This window comes from Vulpes lagopus, chromosome X (assembly GCF_018345385.1).
Source record: "Vulpes lagopus strain Blue_001 chromosome X, ASM1834538v1, whole genome shotgun sequence".
Lineage (NCBI taxonomy): Eukaryota > Metazoa > Chordata > Mammalia > Carnivora > Canidae > Vulpes > Vulpes lagopus.
In genome coordinates, this window is record NC_054848.1 from 4,158,414 (window position 1) to 4,182,496 (window position 24,083).

Consider the following 24,083-nt stretch of genomic DNA (forward strand, 5'->3'; position numbering starts at 1 on the left):
CAATTATTGCAAATGCAAGATATCTATATCTGCCCTTCCTTAAGTGCTCTCTATACTGTTACAAAACCCATTTTATCACCCATTTGTTGCTACCAAGAATGAGCTCTGAATTATTCCAACGGCATTTCTGTGCTTCGTATAGAATAACTTCATTTTACCATTGATCGAGGAGATAGGAAAGTCTGCTCGTTGGCTTGTCTTGTCTAGGGCAGATTGAATAAAATCTCACCAACATCACTAAAATCATTCTATTTCTTTTAGTAACTTGGTACCATACTGGGTTTGTTTCCCCGCCACCACCTCCCCACCACCACCCAATGGGCTTAGCAACAATTACTAACGGATATTAGGAAAATGATTCTTTGTAGTGCTTCTAACTCTGAAAGTCACTAAAAATTACTGTGGTCAGTGGGATGATAACAATTAGTGAGATCTCCCTTGTCTTTTTATGGGGTGTTTTAGTAAATGACATTGAGGACACTGGGAAGCAACTTCCTCTCCTTGAAGGAAAAAAATGGTCCCGTGTTCCTACTCAGATAAAGCTCCAATTGTGAGGGCTGACACTTGTAGCTGGGACCAAGGGCTTAGAACCCTAGAGGACCCCTGATCTATTTGAAATCAACTCTGTTCATCTCACTCTGTGGATATCTCTGGGCTGGAACCATCCTCTTCACTCTTTCCAACTTAAGTGCCAGGACTGTAACATGCAGAGATTCTTAGGATGTGTAATAATGACTTGAAAATTCTCTTTGTATCTCACATTTATTATTATTATTTAATTCAAGTAAATTTGTCACTCCATCCCATACGAATATCCCAATATTGGGTGCATTATAAAATTAAAACTACAAATTACCAAAAACGGGCACATCCAAAAAGATGTGTTAAAAATGACTTCCCAGTCAATAAAATTGATACCTCCCCCAGAAATGCGCTATAAACTACTTGCCACTTCCCATATTTGACATCTCAAAGAACTGAACAATAGTTGTCCTAGAACTTTGTAAATTCTACATCACTCCTTCGTACCCTAGGGATATGTGCACCCCAGTTTGAAAAGCATGGTCCTAGAGAAACATTATCATTACATATTTATTCCTGACCACTGGGATCAATCATGTACTGCACAGACAATCAGGTACTGGAAGCCCATATATGACACAGGGATTACTTTGTACTAAGGTTGCCATACTTGGCAAATAAAACCACCACGGGATACTCAGTTAAATTTGAATGTCAGATAAACAACACATAATTTTTTTCGGTGTATGTTCCATATTTATGTGAAATTCAAATTTAAATGGGTGCCTTATATTTTATCTAGCAACTGTATTTTGTACTGGTGTACATTAAAAAAAAATAATCACACTTGGCCAAACTGCACCGGTCCTTCGGATCTTCCTGTCCTATGCCCTACACCAACCTTCCTTTCTATGATGTCACTATGTATCCTTTCATGATGGAGCTGCGTGGCCCAGAATGCTTGCCTACTGACCGTTTCCTTCTACCCCAGGCCAATGTTAAAAAGGGAATTTTGCCATTGTCCGGGGGTGTACAGAGGAGCTAGCAAAGGTGGTTCAAATGGCATGGAGTGATGAAAAGATACGTCAAGTCTGCCACAGAGCAACGACGACCACAGGACACCTGTGACTCTAAACGAGACAGAGGCAAGGACAGTGGGTCCACCTGACCAGGAGAAGTGGAAAGTGGGAGTTTGGGGGGCTGTTCTCTCAAACTTTCCATTGGGACAAGGTCTCAGCTCTAGACTTTGCTTGGCCTTGTTTTTCACTGTCTTTTTTTTCTCCCGAAACTTCACTGCAACATTCAGCTCCAGTGCCGTCTTGTGACCTGAAGGATGGGAGTCACGCTCTAAACTCAATATAGCTCCTCAGACGGTCTGTGGTGCTAGTGCAGCGAGTCACAGCCTGTGGATTGGTTCAGTGTCTCCTCCTGCCAAGCTTAGGTGTCCATGCGTGTTGATTCCAATGCCTGTGGAACGACTGCAATGACTCTGGGGTTTCTGAGAGATGGTGGTGCCGTCCAAAGGCACACGGATTGCCTAACAAGGACCAAGTTTCCAACGTTATTTATTTAGTTTCAGGTGTGTTGAGCTTGAAAACACACAAAGAGGCAGGTGCATAAACAGATGCGGAGCTCAGGAGATTATGTAACGAGTGTAAAGTTTAAGAGCACAGAGGGATGGGATTAAATCCTATGTCTGCTACACCCGAGATGTTGAACTTGGGCAAGTTCCTTAATCTTTATATGCCTTGGTTTTCTTATCTGTTGAAGGGGAATAAGAATATTAAGATCTACCTCCTAGGGATGTAATGAGGACTGGGTACATTGAGCGTCTGGTTAACGGTTCCAACCTGTTACTCTCCCACATGAATCATTAACAGGCGTTTCTCCACGAAAGTGTGGGATTGAGTAAGGTAGCTTGGGAGGACACTTGGCAGAGGTAGAGCAAGAGAGGGCTCAGGACAAAAGACCTGCTCACCTCTGACACATAACCATCTGGCAGAGGAGGATGAGCCCAGGAAAGGTTACAGGGAAAGTTAAGGAAGAATGGGAGAGGACAGAGATGTGCCATGGGGGAAATGGCCAAGAGGCCATGTTGGTAAGAAATCCCATAAAAACAAAGTTTAAAAAAAGGGGGGGGTGTGTGTATTGCAATCAATGATATGTAATTTTTGGAGTCCTCATGACAGCTGTTCGGGGCGTGGGGATGAAAGGGCCAGAAGCCAGGCCGAAATTGGCCCTGGAGGGAATGAGAGTTAGTACATGCAGACAGCAAGTGCGGACTTGAGAAGCCTGCTCCTGAAAGGAGGAGAGAGAAAAACTGAGGACGTGCACGCTTGAGCTCGTGTTCTATTTAAAAGCAAAAATGTCTCACGCAAAGGGCATAATTAGGTAGATTTGTTATACGCCACAGGATGGAAGTGTATAGAGCCGATAAAGTAATGGCTTTTGCTATTTCTGTTTCTGTTCCTAATTGCTACTGAGCAAGTCACTGTAAATCAGAAAATTTAGGAGAGGCAGCTCTTCTGCGCGGGGACCTTGAGATGCAAAGAAGCTGTGCTGGAGGCAAAAGATTTCGTGGACCTGTGGTGCAGTGGACAGGACCCAGCCTGTACCCCGAGGACTCACCCCGAGATAAACAAGATAAATCATTCTCCTCTACAGTCCTCTCCTACCCTTCCTGGAGCCTCCGCTGTGGTGAGTAGGTTCAAAATCTCTCTTGCTGTATAAAAAAACATCTTTAATGTTTAAAATGCTAGCTTCACATACTCAACTCTTCTGCAGGTTCATGCCCCCAAAGCTTTTAAATTAGTAAAACTTAGCTCATCACTTACCTCTGTGAACACCTTATGCAAGCAGCCTCTTCTTTAATTAAATATACGTTTATAAATAAATGTATGTGTGTGCATGTGTTTACGGGCACGCCACACACAAGTACCTAAAACTTCCGGAACCGGGCCTGTCTTGGCACCTCAGCGTGGCTCCTGCTTATTAACTCAGTTTTGTGGTCACAGACTGGAGCCTTCCAGGCAGGCGGATGATTTCATACCGGACAGGTCAAGGCATGCTTACCTGGGCTCCCTCATCCCTTGCAATCCAGCGGCTGATGGATGATGGGCGGCACTTGCCAGGAGGGCCTCTCCTCCAAGGTTACACAGGGGAGGCATGTGCTTCTGCAGTTCCTGGTCTGTGCAGGTGGACATACACAGATTTTTTTTTTTTTCCCTTTTCTGCCACCTTCCTGAAAGTGTATATCTCCTCCGCCGTCCTTGGTAACCGCCGTGCTTTCATCCTGGCAGAGTCAAGCATTTGTTCCCAGGGAGGGATTAAAGCACAGATCAGACCTTATAAAGCGGAGCAAGCTACTGTTTCAGGTCAAAGGTCACACGAATTATGTCAATTTAAGAAGCACCTTCACAAAGCAACTTTTTCTTTCTTTTTTTCTTTTTTTGCAAGACCAATCCTCGCCAAAACTAAGAAGAGCAAAGGGGAGCAGGAAACCTTTATGTAAATGTCACATTTTACTTTCAAATTCCTAACCACAATTATCCATTATGTCCCAGAAAATTGGTAATAAAAAAAAAAAAAAAAAGCAGATAATGGGTAAGTACTGTGGCAGACCAATTATAATGTATGCTTAAAATTATCTTTTTTGCAAACTTGCTCTCAGCTTTTTGGTTCTTTTGATTTATGTGGACCGTGACTTTTTATCTCTAGGTTCCATCTCTCACTCTGAGAAATCTGGTGAAATCTTTTACACTTAGGGAAATGGAGGGAATCCAATTTCTTTTCTCCCAAGATGACACAGATTTTTTTTTCCTAATTCATCATTAATTTATTATGCTGTTGAACTTTAAGAAAACTTCTATTTGCTTTTATAGGTCCAGATAGTGATATACAAATCATAGGTATTTCATATCACTAATGGGTGCATGGCAAAATATAATTTAAGAAAAAGGTTTTCAGTAACCTGTTCTGTACTTTGCACCTGGCAGTTATAAGTTGGGCAGGCTTTTAAAAATCCTTCAGCAGTTGGATACGACTAGAAATAGCAAGATAGAGCACTTATTTTGAGAAATCTTTTTTTTTACCCTCCATAGACTCAAAACTATTAAAAAAATTATCTTCTTACAGTGTTATTATAAGTCAGTCCACTTAAAGTGTGGAAGTGAGAAAAAATGTGCCTCATTTGTATTTATTCTCTCTGGGTTGAACTTGATTTATCATGGATGTAGCTGCACATGATTTTATAGCTTTTCCTCCTTATGAAATGTTGAGGTGGCAAGATTTCCCAAAGGAGACTCCCCTCCCCACCCCGCCCAAGACTCATGGCTTCTTTGATGCTGCTTTTTCTCCCCCTTTAGTTGTGGAGTTTGTTCTGTTAGTCCTCAGGTCGACTCCTAGGGGTATTTAGGATGATTTGATAGTTACTTAGTTGTGTTCATGGGATGAGAGGAGCCTAGGGTCCTCCTACTTGGCCGCCATCTTCCTTCTGTTGCGGAGACAAGATACATTTTTATCCTTATTGACAGTCCTGCCAAAGCGTGGGGGGAAATGTGTGACTGTGAAAGGCTTCCTTAGAGGTGTCACAGAAGTCACAGCATTAGAGGAAATAACCTTATATTGTAATATCAATTTCCCAATACCTGGAGATACATTTATTGTTAGAACTTGGAGATCCTATTTCATGAACTCAAGGATTCTAGATAGCTGTCAGAGGAGCCACATGAAGATCTTTTCAAAACACAAAGATTTGCACACTGTTATCTCTACATTTGGGATCACTGACGTGGGATTGGCTCTTGCTTCTGTGTGGTTGTGTTCACTGCAATCAAGAGATAAAAGCCATTCTGGAATAATGCGACAACACCAAGCTGGAATCTTAGGCCTCTAACCTTTAGCCTCTCCTTCCCTCTAAGATAAAAGGCCTTTCCAGCCCTTTCCAGGGCTCTGCTTGATTCATGGTTTATAGTGGTGATTGACACCTTATGGCCCATGGGTCAAATCTGGCCTTCTGGCTAGTTTTGTAAATAAAGTTTTATTGGCACTCAGCCTCACCCACTGGCTTACATATTGTCTGTGGCTGTTTTCATGCTACAAGGACAGAGTTATTATGGCAATTATGGGTGTTGGTGGGAATTAGCGGACCAAAGTGCCATATTTACAATAACTGAATTACAGGCAAGATAGAAGAAATTGTTATTTATCAGCCAAAAGCTGAGGATAACCACAGGCTCTAGTTTACTAAAACCTTAAAATTACAAATTCTCAATCTAGGACCCATCAGAGAATTATCTTGTGGGTAGTGGGGGTTGGACAAAGTGGTCTGCTAGTCCTGAGTGAGCAAATTTGAAGAAGTCTATCTGAAATGATCATTTTGTTAACTTTTTTTCTCTAGTGTCTGACATTCAGTGTCATATCACAGAGGAATAATTTCCTTTTTGGTTGTGGGGAGCATTCTTCCAGAGAAAGCATTCCTCCCTCAATTCCCCCTTCCTCAAAGTTGGGGTGGCAAGAGGTCCCACTGTTTTGGATTCTCTCTCTCTCGCTTGGCTGCCCTGGTAAGGAAGCCTATTTGTCACTGTCACCAATGCCCAATCCACCCAAAGCTGACTGTACCAGCCTCCAGTGAAGAAGCTGTTGACCTGACTGCTGTAGACTCTGAGGTCAATTCTCCTCTCCACAGAAGAAGGTCTTTCTTTCCCATTATTGGGAACTATCCAAGTCTAAGTGTGGGATTGAAGGGAAAAAAACAAAAAAACTATGCAAGTTGCTTTAGTCCCTACTCAAGATCTCCTCTGGGCTGAGCTACAAGAGTGGGATGCATGACTTTGGCGTGATCTGTTAGGGTTTGAGATGAAAGGTAATATAGAATATTCACGTTCCAGACACTGTGTTCTGTGCTTATATTTTTAGGGGGAAATTGAGGAGACAGTTCAGCTTCCTTGGATATGCAAGGGAGAAAAAAATTTTCCTCCTCCCTCTTAGGTTATAGTAATGAGGCCTGTGAATTAAATTGATAAAAGACAGATTAACAGTATAAAGGGTTTATTTGTGCATATGAAGTCCTTCATACAAAAGAGCCTAAAGACAGGCACCTGGGTGACCCAGTCAGTTAAGCATCTGACTTCAGTTCAGGTCATGATCCCCAGGTCCTGGGATCCAGTCCCATGTCAGGCTCCCGCCTGCTTCTCTGTCTGCCTCTGCTGATACCCCTGCTTGTATGTACTCTCTGGCAAATAATTTTTTTTAAAGTTTTGTTTTGTTTTTTTTAAAGAAGAACCTAAAGAAGGAGTTAGACTAAGGAGCTTACGTGCCATTTTAACAAAGCACCATGAACTGTATATACGTGACAAGAAAAGGCAAAGGTGTTTGGGCTTCAAGGGGTAGTAAATTGTGGGAGGGTAAATGTTTGGGAGGAACTAATGAAAGAAAGGATTATTTTAGTAAGATTTGTATGGTGATCTCCTATGATAAGGGCTGTTTTCCTCCTGGTATAGGGGAGAGGAAGGGAAATACTTTCTTCATGAAGGCAAATGCATGTCCTGCTTTGGGGCAGATAGTGGGAGGGCACAGAGCTCTTTCTGCATTTCGTGCTTCTTAATTGCCTTCAACTCGAAATAACCTTAGGCCAGAGTGGCATATTTTGGGATGGCATATTCTTATCCCCACCCCCCAGATACCCAAAGGATGAATAGTGTTCCCTAAAAACTGATGTCTACTCAGAATCTCAGAATGTGACCTTATTGGGAAGAAAGGTCTTTGCAGATGAAATTAGTTTCATCGTCCTGAATTTAGGGTGGGCCCCAAATCCTTATAAGGAGAGAGGATATAGAGATGCACAGGGGGGAAGGCCATGGGGAGACTGAGGCAGAGAAACGAGTGATGCTGAGCCAAGAATGGTGACACTGGAAGCTAGAAGAGGCAAGTAAGAGTTATTTGTTAGGCTCTCCAGAGGGAACATATCCCTGCTGACACGTTGGCTTTTGGACTTTGGTTTCCTGACCTAAGAGAGAATACATTTCTGTCATGGTAAGCCACCAGTTTGTAGCACTGTGTCCTAGCAGCCAAAGAAAACTACAGCTGACCCATGAACAGCACACATTTAAACGGCACGGGTTACGTGTGTTGTTTTTTTCCCAAAAAATAAGGTACAGTCCTATAAATCTATTTTCTCTTTCTTATGATTTTTTTTCTTCCTTATGCTCTTCTTGATCACATTTTCTTTTCTCTAGTTATTGTAGGAAGATAGTATATAACGCATATATACACTATGGGTTAATTGTTTATGTGGTCGGTAAGGCCTCTGGTCAATGGTAGGCTAAGTAGTTAAGTTTTTGGGGGAGTGAAAGTTATATGTGGATTTTCAACCGTGTGGGGGGTTGGCCCCCTGAACCCCCACATTGTTCAAGGCTTGACTGTAATACACATAAACACCTCATCCACACCTTCAGTAATTACGTGTTCACATTTATCTCTGTGTACCAAAAAGTCCCTACAAGGTGGCTTACTAGCTACTCTTATGTACTATTTATTGAATAATTTAACTCTTACCATATGCTGGGCGCTATGAGTGGCTTTTTACTGCACATACATTTCAAGGCTTTCATATATATATTTCAAAATTGTGCTACCACCTACACATCTCCAGAGTCTTAATCACTAGCACTTCTAAAATATTTAATAGAATAATAGAACATTTCTTCCTTTGCCAATTATCATTTCAGCAATTACTTTAATATCTAAAATATTTTAAAAGTTTCTTTCATCTCAGTAGAAAGTCTTTCTACCCAGGGAGCTGTGACTCAAAGATGTATTTCAGCCTTAGGCAAAACTGTTTCATTTATTATCCCAGATTTTTGTTATTTGGGTTTTCGTTGTTGTTGTTCGCAGACTTGGGATCGAATGAAAATTTTACGCCAAGACTTTATCCAGTGTAAGGAGCTGAGAAAGCAGGCAATATTCACCCTGAATATTGGGTATTCAGAGAGATGAGTGGGGAATAAAACCTTGGCACTCTGGAAAACCATGTTTTTATTAGTGCCAGAAATATTCAATGGGTACTTGTTATCTCCACTCACAAGATCTAGGACTCCAACGTAGGATGTTAGCACTTTACTAGTAAAGATAAACTGCCTTTCCACAGGAGTCTTAAGCTCTCTTAAATGGTACCACATTTTCAACACTTCACAAAGCATCAAACACACTGACACTTGAGGCAAACATGAATATTTTATTCTCCCTCAATAAAACAGTTAAACACATCCATTCTCTGCCATTCAAGGTTTTATGACCTAAGGCTATGGCTGCACAATTCAAAATGAACACAGGTGAGGAAAAGAAGAAGAAGAAGAAGAAAGGAGTCCAAAGCTAACGGTACTCTCCAGAAAGTTTTACTTCTCTCTGTTGATTATGTTGCTTTAACGGAGACGTGGAACCTACCACGTCTTGGGCAAAGGGTGGCCACAGAGAATTCTGGATTTTGCTTCTTGAACTGGAGTGATCCTTTCACAGTGATTCTTTAGTGAGTCTTCTGAAACTCATCTCCATTGTTTTTTTTTTTTTTTTTTACCACTATTGACTATGGCTCCATGCCAGTTCTGCTGGTGCTACCTTCTCACCTTTCTAGGCATGTGAAATTAGTAGCTCCCATCCACAGAATTGTCACTGCCTCTAGAATTCAGAAGAGATGGTGCATATAGTGCCCACTCAAAGCCGGACATGCTCCATCAAAAGAGGAAAGCAGATGGCAGTGCTTGCCTTTTGGATCTAGGTCAGAAAGGGGGCTTCTGTTCTTCACAGCAGAAATATGTCCCAGACACACAACTTCCCTGCCTGTATTCAGCTGGTCACCTCCTCTGAGCACACAAAGTGATGGATTGTGGAGGACTCCCAGCAGTTCCCAAGAGCTGTTTGGGTGCTTCCAAGACTGAGATGCACACAGGTGTGCATAGGTGTCCAAGGGCTTCAATGTCCAGGGGTATGTAAATGTGATTACCTGTAGTGTAACCCCATCTGCGTGCAATGAAGAGAAGAATATCTAATATGTACATGTAGCAGAATATTTGGGATGATTCGACATCATTTGAAAAACATACTAGATGTGCTGACACTACATTGTATGTGCTTACTAAAAGGTCTGGTACAACATAGAGCCAAGAGGTCATTACCCCATAAAGAGGGAATTCAGAGGAAGAGCTTGCAAGAAAGCTAGAAATGAGGAGATAGGTTTTCCTTTTTTTTTTTTTTTTTAACAATTTTTTAAAAAATTTTTTTTAATTATTTATTTATGATAGTCATACAGAGAGAGAGAGAGAGGCAGAGACACAGGCAGAGGGAGAAGCAGGCTCCATACACCGGGAGCCCGACGTGGGACTCGATCCCGGGTCTCCAGGATCGCGCCCTGGGCCAAAGGCAGGCGCCAAACCGCTGCGCCACCCAGGGATCCGCAGGAGATAGGTTTTCCAATTTACATTTACACTTCTGTACTTTTCCCATTTTGGGGGGTCTTTATAAACAAATATTTTAGCATTTTTTCTTTATGGGCTTTAAAATGGAATGCATCTGTATTTTACCTGTTTTCAAACTATTAAAACTAGGAAACATTAATTAAAAAGTTGGGAGGGGAGATGTAAGGAGGAAATCTGAATGGTCAGAAGAACACAAGAAGTCTATATTAACAAAGATGAAAATTAAAAAAAATAAAATCTGTGAAGATACACTGACAATATGTTAAGTGCCCAATAATGCCAGATAGATGAGACAAAGGGTGTAATATTGACAAAGTCATGTCTGGCCAGTAACAATGATATCAAAGAACACTATGAATTTGTACAGAAAGATGTGAACAAATATATATAAATATATATATATATTTTTTTAATTCACAGAGACATTTTATTTAAGGATCCTGTGTTGTGGAAGGATATTCTCCAGGTCTTGCTATAATGAAGGCAATATGGAAGGTTGTGCTATAAAATGTAAACATCAGTCATTCCAGTGGTAGGATCATTGTAGAACATCATCGCATTCTTTATGCTTATAGACACTTCCTAGGTTTAGAATGAACATGCACTAATCTGATATTTGGCAAAGAGGACATATATTAAGAGGTGCATGTAGAATCTTGGCCCAAAGTCAACAAAAACAGATGGCACATTTAAGAGTAGAGTGGCTACAGATGGGGACTGACATGAACATGTATTGTTATCATATCTTATCACTGAGGCTATCAATTCAAGCAGTAACCACATAAAATGGACTTTAAAAAATATTAGGTCATTTAAACAGAATGAATATTGTGGGCCATATCATTCTTAATTTGACCATGGTTGAAGTTACAGAGCAATGCTGAGATGCAGACAATTCTATTTGTCCTTTACACACATTGAGCCTCTTCCCACAACATTCACCTCCGGGCTTTCCAACAATACTAACTTTTTTTTTTTTTTTTTAACCCACTAACTTTCACATCCAGCCTTTTGAAAAGAAAAAGAACAGGAGGAAAATTGAGTGTCAAACACGATTTGTAGCCTCCCATACCTCCATGACTGGAGACTGCAGATAAAACAAATGGAGAGGTGCCCGACAGAGCAAAGCCCTTTCTCCTAGCACACAAATGGACTATTTTTATATTCAGGAGAGAACTCACCTAAAAAAAAAAAAAAAAAAAAAAAAAAAAAAAAAAAAAAAAAGATCCTTTGGTTCTGACAGATATTTGCAGGTTTTAGAAAAGGGGAGGAAAGGATCGCCTTTCTCAATCACTGTTTGAATAAAGGTCCTTATGTTAAACTGACATCTTGGTCTTAAGATGAAACTCTTCTGAGGCTCTTAGAATATAAAGAAAGTAGGGGTCAGAAATCTGCTTTTTCAACTCCAGGGTCAGGCTCTCAAGTACCAACTCTGGTCTCCTTTGCTTCCTTCTCCCTTCACTGGTAGGGGCAGCTGAGCTTTCACATTTCATACGGTGGAGCAGAGCTTCTCAAACATTAATGTGCACACAAATCCACTAGGGGTCTTGTTAAAATTATAGATTCTGATTCCACAGATCTTGGTGGGGAAGGGACCTGAGATTCTACATTTCCTACAAGCTCTCAGGTGAACCAATGCTGCCTGAACCATGCCTGAATTTGAAGGCTTACAGTGCTGAGGGAAAGAATAATATTTTCACACCCATGAGAATTCTCCATACTTTGCACATCATATGGCCAACTTGCGCAATGTTTCTGGGTATACTCATTTTTTCATCCCAGATTGTAGATTGTGTAATGACAACATAATGAAATGTCCCTGAAGTGAAGCAAACAGTAAAGAAAGAGATGTTCCAGGGTGTTAGAATCTAGTAGGTCTGGAACCTGATGGTACAAAAATTGAACAAACTAAGTGGCATCATGCCCTGCTAGAAGGCAAGACAAAAATCACAATTTAAGAACATAGGCACACTAGTCAATTTTGTGGTAGTGATGGAGGCAGGTAAAATGGGTGTTTCCTAGGTCAACCCTCTTCACTGCATAGAAGTCAAGAGCTGTGTCACGTGAAGTCAACCCATGATGCCATGATATAATAGGAAGGTATAAACCAAGGACCATTCATTCTAGATAACTGCACTTTATCAACAACCCAGAATGTACCCCCATTACCAACCCACAATACAAATGGCATTTAGAAATTTGTCTCCCTCACCAATCTCCATGGGAAATCCAGCCACCTAAAGAATTTTTTTGAATTTACTTTGTAGACTTTTATTAAAGATATCATAAGTGAGACAAAGGAAGACCGACTTCACACATTTCACAGCTTTTTATCCTCCAGATCTTTGTCACCTTGTATGCCTGTTAAAGATTTCCATCTCCTGTTCTCCTCTCTTGTCTCTTTCCTCCTTTGATGATCTTCATCCCCCTCAATGAAGCCAGGCCACATGGCATTAAACCCATATGCCCTATCAAACTCCATGCTCCACAAAACCAAAGAGTGCTGCTCCCCTTTAAGTGGCTATTTAGAAATCATTTAGTTTCTCTTAGACACTGATGTGACAGTTCTGTGTCAACTTAACCTAGTCTAAGGGATGCCCAGATAGCTGATAAAATGTTGCTTCTTGGTGTGTCTTTGAGGATGTTTCTGCAGGAAATGAGCATTTGAATCAGTATCCTGAGTAAAGAAGATCCACATTCAGCAATGTGTGTGGGCCTCATCCAATCACTGGGGGTTTGAATGGAACGAAAAGGCAGAGGAAGGGCAAATTCTCTTTCTTGTTGACCTGCCATGTCCATCTTCTCCTGCCTTCAGATACTGGAGCTCTTGATTAGAGTGCTTTACTTGGCAGTAAATTGCTTTGTACAGCCTACAGCAAATCAGGAGTAATTTTTCTTTACTTAACACTTTTTATCTTGTTTTTTATTTTGGAAATATTTTGGATTTACAGAAAAGTTGTAAAGATAGCATGGAGATTTCTCACACACTCTACCTAGCTTCTCCTAATGTTAACATATTACATGACCATGGCCTGCTTGCCCAAACTATGCAGCCAACTTGGGACACTACTATTAACTATATTTATAGACTTTATGAGGATTTTTCCAGTTTTTCCAATAATGAGATTTCTCTGTTCCAGGATCCCATCCAGGATACTACACTGCATTTAGCTATTATGCCTCCTAGTCTCCTCTGCACCATGACAATTTCTGAGAATTTCCTGTTCTTTTTATGACCTTGATGGTTAGAGATTTTTTTAGAATATCCTTCAACTTGGGTTTGTCTGATGCTTTCTAATGATTAAACTGCAGATACATGTTCTGGGGAAGAAGTCCTTAGAGCTGAGCTGCCCCTCTCAGCATGTCCTATCAGAAGTCCATGATTTCCATATGACTCATCACTAATGATGTTAACCAGGATCACCTGGTAAAGACAGCATCTGTTGAGTTTCTCTACTGTTAATCATTTCTTGTGTGTGACCAGGGGATTTTTTTTTAAAGTATCAATTTCCAGAATATCTAAAGATTTATTTATTTATTTATTTATTTATTTATTTATTTATTTATTTATTGAGTTCCTTTTCTCTGTTTTCAATTTATTTCTAATTCAATTTCATCTTTGTTGTTTTCTTCCAGAAGAAAAAAAAATCTTACATACCATATCTCTCATAGAACTCTCCTGCTTAAACCTGCAGGCTATTCTTGGTTGGGATAAAAGGAAACCCATATTTTGAGCATCTCCAAGGTGTGAGGGAAAGTAATAAATATTTTATATACATTTCCTACTTACATTTCACAAGAGTTCTCTAAATTAAATATTAACAGACTGTTTTTTTCAAATGAAGAAGCTAATTTTCCCAAGGCCATAGTTAAAGGCAGTAAGTAATAAAACAGGTATAAGAGAACCCAGATTCTTTACCCAGAGGTTCAAGATCACCCAAAACTTTTCAAATTTGACTTTGTCACTCTACTACATGGGTCCAATCCCACCCATCCCCCAACAAAGAAAGGTCTATGCCCTGTACCATAAGCATTCCCTAAACATCAGTGCCTGGAACGTTCACTCCTACAGCCGACTCTCCAAATGACTTTGCCAAATATCATTCATCCTCCAAGCTAAAGCCCACCTCCTCCAGGAAGCTCCCACTGACTATGATGCCCACAATGACATCTTCTCTGTTGTACTGAGTGTGCTGTTCCTATCGTTCACTAGCACCACATGGCGGTCTTTACTCCCCTTCATCCAGCCTGTTAAACAGAGTTACCCATCCATGCACCATGCCATGGAGAGGAAATAAGTTCCAGCCCTGAATAACAGTCCTTATGCTAGGAAACCCCCAGGAATGGTCTCTGGCTTTTTGGCTGGACCCATGCATTATATCCTGCTCACCACATCTTACCTCCTGACTTTGACCCCATCCTGTGGCCTCCTGTTCCATTTGACTACATACCCATGCAGAAGTTAGCCAACCACCAAGGCAGAGGAGCAGTCCTCAACATGGTTATCACTTCTGATGCTAATAGCAAGCTCTGGGAGGTTTCCCCAGACCACCCTCAGGTTCAGTAATTCTATAGAAGGACTCCCAGATAGCACAGAAAGTTGTTTTCCTCACAGTTATGGTTTACCACAGTGAAAGGGTACACATGGACATCAGCAAAGGGAGAAGGCAGGTAGAGATGCAAAGGGAAAACTGCAAATGCAGAGCTTCCAGGTATCCTCTCCCTGAAGACACATGGGCAGTATTATATTCCCAGCACTGATGTGTGACTACACACAGGGGTATCGCCAAGTAGGAATGCTTGCCTGAGACTTGGTGTCCAGAGTTTTTATTGGGGCTCCATCATGTAAAAACAATAGGCTAACCATGTGACTGACCTTAGTCTCCAGCCACTCAGGAAGACATGCTGATACTGTATACCCCAAAGCCTCTACCCTCTGTCATTCCATTAGGTTTTCTAGCATGGTCAGCACCCCTACCCTAAATCACAATGTTACACAACCAAGTGACCCAGAACCCCAGGGGAAAAAAAAGATACCCTTCTCAGGCAGGACATTCCAAGGGCTCAGGAGTCACTTCCAGAAGCTAATGGGCAAAGACCAGATCCCTTTTTTTGAATAAGATTAAATTCTAGACTACACAGCTGGGTATCTCTTACTGTCTTGGAGATCTTCATCCTCTTTTTTGACACTTAGCTCTGTGTATATTTCTTTTTTTAAAAAAAGATTTTATTTATTTATTCATGAGAGACACAGACTGAGAGAGAGAGAGAGAGAGAGAGAGAGAGAGGCAGAGACACAGGCAGAAGGAGAAGTAGGCTCCATGCAGGGAGCTCGATGTGGGACTCGATCCCAGGTCTCCAGGATCGTGCCCTGGCCTGAAGGCGGCGCTAAACCTTTGAGCCACCAGGGCTGCCCTCTGTGTATATTTCTTACCACCAGAACACGTGTGTATATAGACATTCAGACATTTACAATGGTGGTAGGATCACAGCTGACTTTTTTGTTTCTCATTAATACTTTTCTACTATGGCCATATATCCTACAAAAATGATGGGAAAACAGATTTTAATGAGGCTTTTTTTTTTTTTTACATGTTGCCTCTCCAGCTTTGTGACCTATGAACTACAAGATTTGTCCACTCAGTAAGTCACTGATATAAAATAATATTTGGAGGATTATACGCTCTTTTCTCTACTCTGAATTATGTGAAAAATCACTAAAAAGGATATGTTAAGAATAATGGAAACTCCCCTTGCTAATTAGAAGTAGGTATGTTTTAAAGTACAATAACCTAAGCACACACCTAACCAGCATCGGCATACACAAGGGATATGTAGATGTAAACACAACTATATGTAGATGTTGATATGGGGAAGTGTGTGGATTGTGTCATTCAGGAATATGTAAGATGCTTCAGCCAGTATGATCATGGGAATACACTCTTACTTGTCTTTTGCAAATCTCCTCTGCCCAATCAATGGTGCTATTTCTTGCTATACCATGCACTGTCAATGGAGACAACAGAACCCCTAAGGGACAAAGATCGAATCTTAGGGAAGCAAGAAATCTTAGTGTTCCTATGTATAAAGCACAAATATTCAAGCAGTACATAAATAGATGTACAGTGCAAGTATGGTGTTAAACTTTCATGGCAGGAAAATCATACAATTAGAAAAGAAAATCCCCCCCCTTCAAAAAAACAAAAGCAACTCCTCTGTGAAGCCTTATCTTTCTCAACCTTAACTGTGAACTCCTTACTTTGATACTAGCATTTCTCGAATTTACTTCAGCCATAACCACAATATCGAGCGGAGGTATGGTGTCTCCCCTTCACGTGTGAAGCTCACTGAAGCTCCCTTGTCATTATCTCTATATTTGCAAGAAACCAGCACTGTCTCTAGCACATGGGAAGTGCTAAGTAATCATTTCATGAATAAACAAACCAGCTAAGAACCAAGGCTTAACCATCAAAATAACTCACAAGTATTGAACATTGACAAGGGGCCAAGAGTGATTCTGTGAATCTCCTAAATCTTCACAGCAACCCTATGAAGGAGACACTGTGGTTCCCATTCTCATTTTATAAATGAGAAAAGTGACACACAGGATTTACATCAAGTTTCCAAGTCAATTCAGTTAGCGAGTGGAAGACACAAGGACAGATGCAGGAGCCTAAACATTGCTCCACTTCTCTGTATCAACACATCATCATTATTCCTGAGAGCAATCCAGCACTTGGAAGAAGTATTCTTTATGCTAAGAAAGAATAAACATACCCTTCATAAATAATACAAAAACAAGCAACAAGCTTCTACAGAGTGGAAAGCTACTGCCAAGGAGCCTGGAGTATGCTGGCAATTAATAAAACATTTTTAAATGTACTCTAATTCGAATACAATAAGGAAAATCAATTAATGATTCTGAAAGAGAGGGCAAGTAGAAACAATTATTATAATTTCACACGTACTGAGAACCCATAACACTCCCACTGTCGAGCTCACAATATCCATTCCGTATCCTATGAGGTGTAGTTTTAACCACTGGTAGAAATGTCAGATTACATTTTGTTGGACCAGTGTTTTGATTTGGTAGGGTGTCACTCTGAGAGATCTTTTTTTAAATCAAATAAAATAACACACATGTTCTCACTAATTCCATATAATGTGCTTGATGACAATGCCATACACCCCTATGTATGATTCAACCAGAGCATTCACACACAATAAATTCCAGGCATGCACAACGGACGGTATTAATGTCTCATAAGTGTGTCTAGTTTTCAATAAAATCTCTGCTATAAAATAGAAGACAATTCCAGAAGGTCCTGTGTTTAGATTAGATTCTATTATTTCTGACACATGATCTCTTCTTCGACATAACATAGTCACTTTGGAAAATTCTTATTTTGTTAAATGTGTCCCTGAGCAAATGTCTAAATAATTACAGCCCCTCAAAACTGAAAACTTTAATGCCATGAAATTCAACTAGTGGGAAAATTTCTTTCAATCGTTCCATGTCTGTTGCAAAGGATTGTTTTGGTTTTAGATTTAATGTTTCTCAGTTTTGTACAAAGCCAATATTCAGAGTTTTGAAAATCAGCTTTATATGGCGATCATTGGTCTCCTTCCACATTTTCTAAAAACTACAAGTCTAATCCCACTCTGTGTGAATAAATCTAGAGCTTCAGCTATGACCAATAAACCATGATTTCTCACATCAATGGGAATTCTAACAATAGATGTCTGCGCTACAATTTATAGCTCCAGAGCTTTTTACATGTGTGGTTTAATTTACTCTCACAAGAACAGAAGATATTGGCACTGCTATCATCTCTGTCAGATGAGATTCTGGGGAGAAATATCACTTACCAGAGGTAGCGCTTCAGAGGAGAGCTTGTGCTGCGGTACGGTGGAAGCCTCTGGTCCACACGGTCATTCAGGGATCCAAGCTGTCCCGCTTCTACCATCTTCAGCCCTCCTTTCGCAGCATCCCTCTGGGCATCAGCGCTGCAGTCAGCTGGAAAGAAGTGCAGGGGTGGGGGGGTGGGAGGAGGGATATCCTGTGACAGAGTTCCATAGTTATGCCTAGCACATTCACTTCTGCTTACTTCTGGGAGGACCTGGGCACCTGGGCGCACCTAACGATGAGAAAGACTGGAAATGGGCATGCCTGGGCATATGGAAGAGGGGGTGAGCAAATGGTCTCTCCCACAGCTAAGGAAGAGCCCAAATGGGACTGAGCCAAGTTCTTCTGACCCAAATCCTGTGTCTTCTCTCTATCCATCACTTCCTGAATGCATGGACTTAAAGTATCATGGGATCAAATGGACTGCTTCTTTGTTGCAAACATTTTTTGCCAGGGGATACAGCCATCACTGTATCCAGGCCAACCCCCTACCCTCCAACATTTTCCTCTAGGAGGAAATGGGCTTTTTTAATCTCTTGAGAAAACGATTGCGCTAAGACATCCAGTGCAAGCCTAAGTTATGGGACATGCAGATAGCATGAGCCATGTCAAGAGTATAAGGTCTGGGGTAGGTGTGGCTTATTTACTTCCGCCCAGGGTTTGCAGCACCAGAATCCTGGATTCTGCAGGTGCTTGCAAGTAGGTACCTACTGGGACCCACTCTCTAAGAGTGGGCAGCCTCTGTGGGTCATGAGAGTGTCGTAGAAATAAAAGCATCTATCCAAGAGAAATAAAAACATTTGTCCCCGCAAAAACTCCTATACGAATGTTTACAAGAGCATTCTTCATAATAGCTAATATGTGGAGAAACCCCAAACATCCACCAAGTGATGAACGGATTAGCAAAATATGTTCCATCCATATAACGGAACATTATTTGGCCATAAAAAACGACAGTCTGACACATGCTACAGTGTGAGGAACCTCAGAGATATTATGCACAGTGAAAGAAGCCGGACACAAGAGGCCACGTATTGTAGATTGCATTCACATGAAATGTCCAGAGAAGCCAAATCTATAGGAACAAAGAGAGACCAGTGGCTGCCAGGAGCTGGCAGGCGGAGGAATGGAGAATGACTGCTGATGTGTATGGGGGTTTCTTTTAAGGGAAATAAAAATATTCTAAAATTGTGGTAACGGATGTACAACCCTGTGAATCTACTAAAAAACACGGAGTTGTAGAATGAGGTGTGTGAATTGAACGGCATGTGAATTCCAGCTTAATGAAGCTGTTGTACAGAAATGAAGCCCTTTCTAAGGCGCATGCAGTGAGCTTGTTCCAAAGGGTCAAGGAAGAGGCCTCCTCCAGCGCTGCTTCCCGGAGACTGCAGCGCCCCTGAGGATTTCCTCAGCAACACGGCCAAGACCAGTGGTAGCAACATAACCGCGGCATTGGGGACATCCCATGAAATGGGAATCCTCAAGACATTTCCTCTGCACATGCCGAGCTTGTTTCTTTCTATGCTGAGTGCATGGAGCCTGAGCAGCCAGGGCACGGACCATTAGTACTGATGTTCCTATCAAGATTCATCCGAAGGACCGACCCAGGACAATGGTGAACTCTACCTGAACCTTGGGATCCTGCAAAAGGGGGAAGGCTAAGCAGTTACCCCACTGCCTCTGTTCTGGAGAGCTGCAGACTGCAAAGAACCACTCTTCCTCACGTGGGTTAGATAAGGCTCATGGAGGCCCGCTGGTTTACCTAGGAGAGGTCAGACACCGCCCTCCGCCCTCCAGATTCCCATTCTTGGCCTTGTGAACAATACACTGGACAGCTCATCCCCACCGATCCACGGGAACAAAATGCCTGTTGACCAAACTTTGCCTCAGCTGTTCTCCTTCGCTCAAAGGCCCTGGAGTTTTTTACTGAGCTAGTTTTTGTTTGGCAGCCTCAGCCTGACCCAGGACAGCCCCTCCATACAGAACAGGCTGGCTCAGGGGAAAACAAGCGCTGGTTTACCATTGGGTTATGCCAACTTTCATCCCACTTCCCCATGCCTGGTTCCTTCTAGACTTATAGGTCATGACTGTCAGGATTGGTCCTCTCCATAAAAAGACAATCCTCTTTTGCCTAACTGTTCTTGCTGACCTTATAGACAGAGCATCCTCCCAAACTCCAGAGATCCCATGCCCCTAGTAGCTTTCCCCCCTTGCAGAAATCTTTCGGAATACAACTCTCCTAAGTCTGGATTTGGTTTCTGTTGGTATTTGTTTTGTGTTTTGACACCCAAACCCACACGAGGCCCTCAGGATTAAACTGACAAGTGGATCCTTCCCAGCACCATCATTAGTTCCTACCCTGGGCTACTTTCCTCAGTGCTGATGGAATGGACTCATCAATACGTCTCCTTGCTTCATCCGTGGAGCTCCTCCATCCTCTGTTTTCTTGTAACAAGTTGAATTACTGCTGATAATCAGATTCTCAAGACACAGCAATCCATGCAGAAGATGTTTGATTTGGAACTCTTGGAAGAAGGTAAAAGGACTTTTTTGATGATGCAACTGACGGCCTACTCTGATGAGAACTGTGACTTACCGCAACACAGTGGGTTACAAAGGATACACCTCATGTTCCCACATGCCCGCTGGGCAATGCTCGTGTATAGGGGGCCATGGCCCATCGAGGCTGGTAGGGATCTTCTCTTGGTACTTTCTTCTCTCTCCCCAGCTAATGTGTGCGCAGAACTCTTCCTTTTTATGGAGTTAGTTTCTAATTGGCATTTTCTTGAAATCCTGAGTGTTTATTAACACATTTCTAGCCAGGTATTCCCACTACACAGGGACAAGGAGGATGGCCATAAGTTCTTTGTACTATGTGCACTAATGTTCCTCCAGGGTAGTCATTTGAGTTCTTGGTTTTAATCCCTTCCTGTCCTATATTCTGTGGACTGTTCTAAGGAAAAACAGGTTTGACAACCATCACTTCAGTCTCCTGAAAATTTGACTCTATGGGAAGGAGGAACTGAATGTTTGGAGACTCTTTGCCAGGTTCTTCATCTGCCCCATTTTCCTACAAAAAAAACACAACTGTTCTAACCGCACAGAAGTAAGTGGTTGATATTAGCGTGCCTATTCTGGTACTTTATCAAGAAGTGTATTCTAGGAAGTGAATGGTGGACCTACATCTAGATTATAGGCACTTTCTGGGCTTTATTTACAAACAGAGTGTTTTAGACAAAGTCTTTTGCATAATACAAACAGCAAGTGATTATTCTCAAATGACCATAATACTCCTAGTCAAAAGCTCTTTCAATTGAAATGACATTAGCATACATCTTATTTTCTGGAAAATATACTGGAAACTGCAGGAGGAAGGCCCATTCTCTGTGCATTTGGGAGAACTAAACTATTGAATAAAGAGGAAAACCAAGTCATTACTGAAAGGCCTGATTCTCTACTTTGAGGAAGTTCAATAACTCAGTCCAAGAAGTGGGTCTTGGGCTCCTTTGTGTTTGGAATGAGGCACTGATCAGGCAGGCAGGGATAAAACATTGAATAACATATGGTCCCTTCTCCCGAGACATTTATAATCTAGTCTTATGAATATTTCAGTCAAGAATCTCCAATTGTTATGCGAAAGGATGACACATTTTTAAGCTTGGGTTTATTTGTTTTTCCCCCCTCCTAATACCATCCAAATTTAGTGCCTTCACCAACAAAATGATGATGTCCACTTGAACCCAGACAATAGTCCAAAGAACCAAAAGCTAAATAACTTTGTCCTCTGTGTGATATCTGCTTGATTATTTTAAAAAACAGAAGTCGATGGCTATTTTTGCACTAAATAGTCACAATCCAAGGCTATCTTCTTTGATTTAAGGCTCTTTGGGGTCACTGAAGTGTCATTTGGAAAATTGCTTCCTGACGCATAATATTATGGTAATGATCCCCTAAAGCCTGGCATAAAGGCTCTGCCATGAGAGCTAACAATTTATTTTCTTCCAAGTATTGTTTTAAAACAAGAGGCAGCTGGGGGTCAAGAGAGAGGCTCCGGGTTATAACAGGCTTAATGCGACCCTTGGAATTTTTTTTACACACTTGAGAGGAGAAAGATTGTTCATAAATACTCATTTACAGAAACAGTTCAAGAGACACAGAAAAGACACATTTCTCTTACATCTGAGCACATGATTATAGCCTAATAGCAATAGAAGCAAGGGGAAGAGAGGAAGATGCTAGGATTTGGGGGGTAAGGCTAGAAGCCGCGAGACCTAGATTTAAATCCCAAGCTTGCCTCTCATTGATGATATCCATTTGGTTTACAAATCAAGGTTTTTTGAGTTCAGTCACCTCAGATAAAGCAGAACTACTCGCCTCAAAGACAGTGGTGAAGTTCAAATACAATACTGTGAGCAAAAGCTAAGAACAAACACATAGTGGATGCACATAGACTAGTCTGTGTATAGTTTACCTACACAGTATGAACTCAATAACTTTCCTGATCATTGCGACTATTATTGTTACACAGGAGTTATACACAAAATAATTACATCCACAGGGCCAGCTACCGCGCTCTGCTTCATATTTGAGACAGGTGGTGCGATGTAAATATATTTTGACTAGGCTACAGTGCCCAGTTTTCAGCTAAACGTTAGCCTAGATGTTGCTCTGAAGTTATGTTTTAGATGTGATTACATTTAAATCAACAGACTTGGAGAAAAGGAGATTTCCTCCATAATGCCGATGGATGGGGAGTGGATGGGGCCTGGAGGTGGGTCTTATTTAATCATTTGAGGGGCTTAGGAGCAAAGACTGAAGTTTCCCAAAGAAGAAGCAATTCTGTCTCAAGACTGCAACTCAGAATCCCTGCTGAATTTCCAGCCTTCTGGTCTGCCCTGCAGATTTTGGGCTTGCCAGCCCCTACAATCATATGAGCCAATTCCTTAAAATAATTTGAGAGAGAGAACTAGACAGACAGATAGAAATAAAAATATAGCTCTCTATAGAGACAGAGCCACATCTCTCTAGATAGATGATAGATAAATAGGTAGATCCAATGGAATTATATTGAGATAAAGATATATTGGATACACCTATGCATCTGCCTGTCTTTCTATCAAGACAGATCTATCTCTGGCTCTCTCTCTAGCTAGATAGATCTATGGATGGATAGGCATTACATACCTATATCTATGTAGCTATATCTATACCTATGGATATCCTATTTGTTCTGTTTCTCTAGAGAACCCGATCAATTCAGGTGGGGAGAACTGCGGTAAATAGGCAATCTGAATGCTCTGTGATGGGTCTCACCACAGCATGAGGTGCTATGAGAATGCTTTGCGTGAGAGCCACTTAATGATATCTTTGAAGGACCGGATGAAGCTGCCCAAAATGTGGGCTGAAAATGGATAGATACAAGGGGAGGATTAGCTAGAGGTTTAAGAAGATAAAGGAGACTTGGGATGTCTGAGGCCATGAAAGACAAGGGGGAAAGCTTGCCCAAGGGGAGGAAGATTCATCTGATGGGCAATGCTATAGAACGTGTAAATCACAGAGAGGAATGTGCACAGTGGGGAGTTCAGGCGGGTGTTAGTACGGCAAGAAGATAAATGCAGGGCATGCCTCTGGAGGTGGCGGGAGAGGAACGAAGGAGCAGATGCTAAAGGGAGAAGACCAAGTATTCGATAAGAGCTACTCCCCTGAACCTCTCTGGGTACAGATGGATGGTTGTCCGTGGGAGAGCACTGCAGGGCAGTGGCGGCCCCAGGGAAGACCCAGGCAGTGGGAGAAAGGTTAAAAAAGTGGAAGCGTTTGTTCATTGTAGAACAGATGTCCCAGAAGGAGAAGAGCAGTGTGAGTCTCTGGGCCAAGAGCCTGGGGGCTGAGGACCCAGAGTTCAGGAGATGTAGTTGTGATGACCATACAACCAGACTTCATCTCCTGGGCGGGGGCGTGGGAAGTCCTAGTCCACGGTGTCGGTGGAATTACCCAGGGAGCTTTTACAAATACCACTGCCAGGGGCCAACCCCAGAAATGCTAGCACTAAGGTAGGATGCAGGCTCAAGATGAGAATGTCACAAAAACTCTACCCATGTCGTGCTGCTGTGCAGTCAAGGGTACAGTCAAGGGTACCCTTGATGTACAGTCAAGGGTAAGAACCATCCCAGTCCAATTGCAGGCCA

At 41.7% G+C, this 24,083-nt stretch overlaps 1 long non-coding RNA gene across 1 annotated transcript in view; it reads right to left on the reverse strand.

Annotated features, from left to right (window-relative positions):
• Positions 1–24,083, reverse strand: part of LOC121482734 — a 107,701-nt gene that overhangs the window by 79,335 nt on the left and 4,283 nt on the right. The window contains exon 2 of the long non-coding RNA XR_005985608.1: positions 17,862–18,009. This is a non-coding gene — a long non-coding RNA (uncharacterized LOC121482734). The remainder of the gene's footprint in view (positions 1–17,861; positions 18,010–24,083) is intronic.